General features: G+C 39.0%; 1 protein-coding gene across 1 annotated transcript in view; it reads right to left on the reverse strand.

The window, feature by feature from the left end:
* The window catches only part of LOC138851487 (arrestin domain-containing protein 2-like), a 108,861-nt gene that overhangs the window by 33,282 nt on the left and 68,079 nt on the right, over positions 1-7,500 (reverse strand). The window lies entirely within an intron of this gene.

Genomic DNA, 7,500 nt, shown 5'->3' on the forward strand with positions numbered 1-7,500 from the left:
TAGTGTATTAACCATGATAACAACACTGGTGTATTAACAATGATAACAACACTGGTGTATTAACCATGATGACAACACTGGTGCATTAACTATGATAATGACGCTAGTGTATTAACAATGATAACACTGGAGCATTAACCATTATAACAACACTGGAGTATTAACCATGATAACAACAGTGGTGTATTAACCATGATAACAACACTGGTGTATTAACCATGATAAAACTGGTGTATTAACAATGATAACAAAACTGGTGTATTAACAATGATAAAAACACTGGTGTATTAACCATAACAACACTGGTGTATTAACAATGATAACACTGGTGTATTAACAATGATAACAACACTGGTGTATTAACAATGATAACAACACTGGAGTATTAACCATGATAACAACACTGGTGTATTAACCATGATAACAACACTGGTGTATTAACAATGATAACAACACTGGAGTATTAACCATGATAACAACACTGGTGCATTAACCATGATAACAACACTGGTGTATTAACAATGATAACACTGGTGTATTAACAATGATAACAACACTGGTGTATTAACCATGATAACAACACTGGTGTATTAACAATGATAACAACACTGGAGTATTAACCATGATAACAACACTGGTGTATTAACCATGATAACAACACTGGTGTATTAACAATGATAACAACACTGGTGTATTAACCATGATAACAACACTGGTGTATTAACAATGATAACAACACTGGTGTATTAACAATGATAACAACACTAGTGTATTAACCATGATAACAACACTGGTGTATTAACAATGATAACAACACTGGTGTATTAACCATGATAACAACACTGGTGTATTAACCATGATAACAACACTGGTGTATTACCATGATAACAACACTGGTGTATTAACAATGATAACAACACTGGTGTATTAAAAATGATAACAACACTGGTGTATTAACCATGATAACAACACTGGTGTATTAACAATGATAACACTGGTGTATTAACCATGATAACAACACTGGTGTATTAACAATGATAACACTGGTGTATTAACCATGACAGCAACACTGGTGTATTAACCATAACAACACTGGTGTATTAACAATGATAACACTGGTGTATTAACAATGATAACAACACTGGTGTATTAACCATGATAACAACACTGGTGTATTAACAATGATAACAACACTGGTGTATTAACCATGATAACAACACTGGTGTATTAACCATGATAACAACACTGGTGTATTAACAATGATAACACTGGTGTATTAACCATGATAACAACACTGGTGTATTAACAATGATAACAACACTGGTGTATTAACCATGATAACAACACTGGTGTATTAACCATGATAACAACACTGGTGTATTAAACATGATAACAACACTGGTGTATTAACAATGATAACACTGGTGTATTAACAATGATAACAACACTGGTGTATTAACCATGATAACAACACTGGTGTATTAACAATGATAACAACACTGGTGTATTAACCATGATAACAACACTGGTGTATTAACCATGATAACAACTCTGGTGTATTAACAATGATAACACTGGTGTATTAACCATGATAACAACACTGGTGTATTAACCATGATAACAACACTGGTGTATTAACCATGATAACAACAGTGGTATATTAACCATGATAACAACACTGGTGTATTAACAATGATAACAACACTTGTGTATTAACAATGATAACAACACTGGTGTATTAACCATGATAACAACACTGGTGTATTAACCATGATAACAACAGTGGTATATTAACCATGATAACAACACTGGAGTATTAGCAATGATAACAACACTGGTGTATTAACCATGATACCAACACTGGTGTATTAACAATGATAACAACACTGGTGTATTAACAATGATAACAACACTAGTGTATTAACCATGATAACAACACTGGTGTATTAACAATGATAACAACACTGGTGTATTAACCATGATAACAACACTGGTGTATTAACCATGATAACAACACTGGTGTATTACCATGATAACAACACTGGTGTATTAACAATGATAACAACACTGGTGTATTAACCATGATAACAACACTGGTGTATTAACCATGATAACAACACTGGTGTATTAACAATGATAACACTGGTGTATTAACCATGATAACAACACTGGTGTATTAACAATGATAACACTGGTGTATTAACCATGATAGCAACACTGGTGTATTAACCATAACAACACTGGTGTATTAACAATGATAACACTGGTGTATTAACAATGATAACAACACTGGTGTATTAACCATGATAACAACACTGGTGTATTAACAATGATAACAACACTGGTGTATTAACCATGATAACAACACTGGTGTATTAACCATGATAACAACACTGGTGTATTAACAATGATAACACTGGTGTATTAACCATGATAACAACATTGGTGTATTAACAATGATAACAACACTGGTGTATTAACCATGATAACAACACTGGTGTATTAACCATGATAACAACACTGGTGTATTAAACATGATAACAACACTGGTGTATTAACAATGATAACACTGGTGTATTAACAATGATAACAACACTGGTGTATTAACCATGATAACAACACTGGTGTATTAACAATGATAACAACACTGGTGTATTAACCATGATAACAACACTGGTGTATTAACCATGATAACAACTCTGGTGTATTAACAATGATAACACTGGTGTATTAACCATGATAACAACACTGGTGTATTAACCATGATAACAACACTGGTGTATTAACCATGATAACAACACTGGTATATTAACCATGATAACAACACTGGTGTATTAACAATGATAACAACACTGGTGTATTAACAATGATAACAACACTGGTGTATTAACCATGATAACAACACTGGTGTATTAACCATGATAACAACAGTGGTATATTAACCATGATAACAACACTGGAGTATTAGCAATGATAACAACACTGGTGTATTAACCATGATACCAACACTGGTGTATTAACAATGATAACAACACTGGTGTATTAACAATGATAACAACACTGGTGTATTAACCATGATAACAACACTGGTGTATTAACCATGATAACAACACTGGTGTATTAACAATGATAACAACACTGGTGTATTAACAATGATAACAACACTGGTGTATTAACCATGATAACAACAGTGGTATATTAACCATGATAACAACACTGGAGTATTAGCAATGATAACAACATTGGTGTATTAACCATGATAACACTGGTGTATTAACAATGATAACAACACAGGTGTATTAACCATGATAACAACACTGGTGTATTAACAATGATAACAACACTGGTGTATTAACCATGATAACAACACTGGTGTATTAACCATGATAACACTGGTGTATTAACCATGATAACAACACTGGTGTATTAACAATGATAACAACATTGGTGTATTAACCATGATAACAACACTGGTGTATTAACCATGATAACACTGGTGTATTAACCATGATAACACTATAATAACAATATTGGTGTACTGACTATAATAAGAGTGGAGTAAGAAACAAGATCCAGATAACAGCTGTGTATAAAGTAATAAGAGAGGTATTGTATGAGGTATTATCCAGCATGGAGAACACATTTACATATACCACAACAAAGTGAACCTCACAACAATATACACCGTCGATGTCAGCATAATGTTGGTGCATTCCAGGACGCTAAGACAAGACATTACTGCCTCAGCTTCCAGGCTTCAACAGCTAATTCTTGTAGTAACCACACAAACACACACACACACACACACACACACACACACACACACACACACACACACACACACACACACACACACACACACACACACACACACACACACACACACACACACACACACATACACACACACACACACACACACAAACACACACACACACACACACACACACACATACACACACATACACACACACACACATACATACACACACATACATACATACACATACATACACACACACACACACACACACACACAGGCTAAGGAAGGAAGGAGGAGAGACAACAGGAAATGACCATGAAGTATGTGAAGAACTCAACAAGAGATTCAAAGAAGTGTTCACAGAGGAGACAGAAGGGACTCCAGAAAGACGGAGAGGTGGGGCACACCACCAAGTGCTGGACACAGTGCACACAACCGAGGAAGAAGTGAAGAGGCTTCTGAGTGAGCTAGATACCTCAAAGGCAATGGGGCCAGATAACATCTCCCCATGGGTATTGAGAGAGGGAGCAGAGGCACTATGTGTACCCCTAACAACAATATTCAATACATCTATCGAAACAGGGAGATTGCCTGAGGCATGGAAGACAGCAAATGTAGTCCCAATCTTTAAAAAAGGAGACAGACATGAAGCGTTAAACTACAGACCAGTGTCACTGACATGTATAGTATGCAAAATCATGGAGAAGATTATCAGGAGAAGAGTGGTGGAACACCTAGAAAGGAATGATCTCATCAACAGCAGCCAGCATGGTTTCAGGGACGGGAAATCCTGTGTAACAAACCTACTGGAGTTCTATGACATGGTGACAGCAGTAAGACAAGAGAGAGAGGGGTGGGTGGATTGCATTTTCTTGGACTGCAAGAAGGCGTTTGACACAGTTCCCCACAAGAGATTGGTGCAAAAGCTGGAGGACCAAGCAGGGATAACAGGGAAGGCACTACAATGGATCAGGGAATACTTGTCAGGAAGACAGCAGCGAGTCATGGTACATGGCGAGGTGTCAGAGTGGGCACCTGTGACCAGCGGGGTCCCGCAGGGGTCAGTCCTAGGACCAGTGCTGTTTCTGGTATTTGTGAACGACATGACGGAAGGAATAGACTCTGAGGTGTCCCTGTTTGCAGATGACGTGAAGTTGATGAGAAGAATACACTCGATCGAAGACCAGGCAGAACTACAAAGGGATCTGGACAGGCTGCAGACCTGGTCCAGCAATTGGCTCCTGGAGTTCAATCCCACCAAGTGCAAAGTCATGAAGATTGGGGAAGGGCAAAGAAGGCCGCAGACGGAGTACAGTCTAGGGGGTCAAAGACTACAAACCTCACTCAAGGAAAAAGATCTTGGGGTGAGTATAACACCAGGCACATCTCCTGAAGCGCACATCAACCAAATAACTGCTGCAGCATATGGGCGCCTAGCAAACCTCAGAACAGCATTCCGACATCTTAATAAGGAATCGTTCAGGACCCTGTACACCGTATACGTTAGGCCCATATTGGAGTATGCGGCACCAGTTTGGAACCCACACCTAGCCAAGCACGTAAAGAAACTAGAGAAAGTGCAAAGGTTTGCAACAAGACTAGTCCCAGAGCTAAGAGGTATGTCCTACGAGGAGAGGTTAAGGGAAATCAACCTGACGACACTGGAGGACAGGAGAGATAGGGGGGACATGATAACGACATACAAAATACTGAGGGGAATTGACAAGGTGGACAAAGACAGGATGTTCCAGAGTTTGGACACAGTAACAAGGGGACACAGTTGGAAGCTAAAGACACAGATGAATCACAGGGATGTTAGGAAGTATTTCTTCAGCCACAGAGTAGTCAGTAAGTGGAATAGTTTGGGAAGCGATGTAGTGGAGGCAGGATCCATACATAGCTTTAAGCAGAGGTATGATAAAGCTCACGGCTCGGGGAGAGTGACCTAGTAGCGATCAGTGAAGAGGCGGGGCCAGGAGCTCGGACTCGACCCCCGCAACCTCAACTAGGTGAGTACACACACACACACACACACATACACACACACACACACACACACACAAACACACACATACACACACACAGACACACATACACACACAAACACACACACATACACACACACACACACACACACACACACACACACATACACACACACACACACACACACACACACACACACACAACACACACACACACACACACACACACACATACACACACACACACACACACACACACACAACACACACACACACACACACACATACACACACACACACACACACACACACACACACACACACACATACACACACACACACACACACACACACACACACACACACACACATACACACACACACACACACACACACACACACACAACACACACACACACACATACACACAAACACACACACACACACACACACACACATACACACACACAACACACACACGCACACACACACAACACACAACACACACATACACAAACACATACACACACAAACACACACACACACAAACACACACACACACAAACACACACACACACACACACACACACACACACACACAAACACACACACACACAAACACACACACACAAACACACACACACAAACACACACACACACAAACACACACACACACAAACACACACACACACACACACACACACACACACACACACACACACAAACACACACACACACAAACACACACACACACACACACACACACACACACACACACACACACACACACACACACACACACACACACACACACAAACATTCTTCTCAATTCTTCAAGTTGAAATTGAAAAAAAAACAGATAAATGAATCTTTCTTTTCACTGGAAAAAATGAGCCTATATTTTCTGGATTTTTTTTTTATGCATTGACAAATGTGTGAGGTTAAATATAGTGATGGAAATTTGAATTATTTTGAAAAATTGGCACTGATGACGTTGTTAACGTATGATGAGTCTGTATGATGAGTCTGTATGATGAGTCTGTATGATGAGTCTGTATGATGAGTCTGTATGATGAGTCTGTATGATGAGTCTGTATGATGAGTCTGTATGATGAGTCTGTATGATGAGTCTGTATGATGAGTCTGCATGATGAGTCTGTATGATGAGTCTGTATGATGAGTCTGTATGATGAGTCTGTATGATGAGTCTGTATGATGAGTCTGTGTGATGAGTCTGTATGATGAGTCTGTATGATGAGTCTGTATGATGAGTCTGTATGATGAGTCTGTATGATGAGTCTGTATGAAGAGTCTGCATGATGAGTCTGTATGATGAGTCTGTATGATGAGTCTGTATGATGAGTCTGTATGAAGTGTCTGTATGATGAGTCTGTATGATGAGTCTGTATGATGAGTCTGTATGATGAGTCTGTATGATGAGTCTGTATGATGAGTCTGTATGATGAGTCTGTATGATGAGTCTGTATGATGAGTATGTATGATGAGTCTGTATGATGAGTCTGTATGATGAGTCTGCATGATGAGTCTGTATGATGAGTCTGTATGATGAGTCTGTATGATGAGTCTGTATGATGAGTCTGTATGATGAGTCTGTATGATGAGTCTGTATGATGAGTCTGTATGATGAGTCTGTATGATGAGTCTGTATGATGAGTCTGTATGATGAGTCTGTATGATGAGTCTGCATGATGAGTCTGTATGATGAGTCTGTATGATGAGTCTGTATGATGA

This window comes from Cherax quadricarinatus, unplaced genomic scaffold (assembly GCF_038502225.1).
Source record: "Cherax quadricarinatus isolate ZL_2023a unplaced genomic scaffold, ASM3850222v1 Contig772, whole genome shotgun sequence".
In the NCBI taxonomy this organism is placed as follows: Eukaryota; Metazoa; Arthropoda; class Malacostraca; order Decapoda; family Parastacidae; genus Cherax; species Cherax quadricarinatus.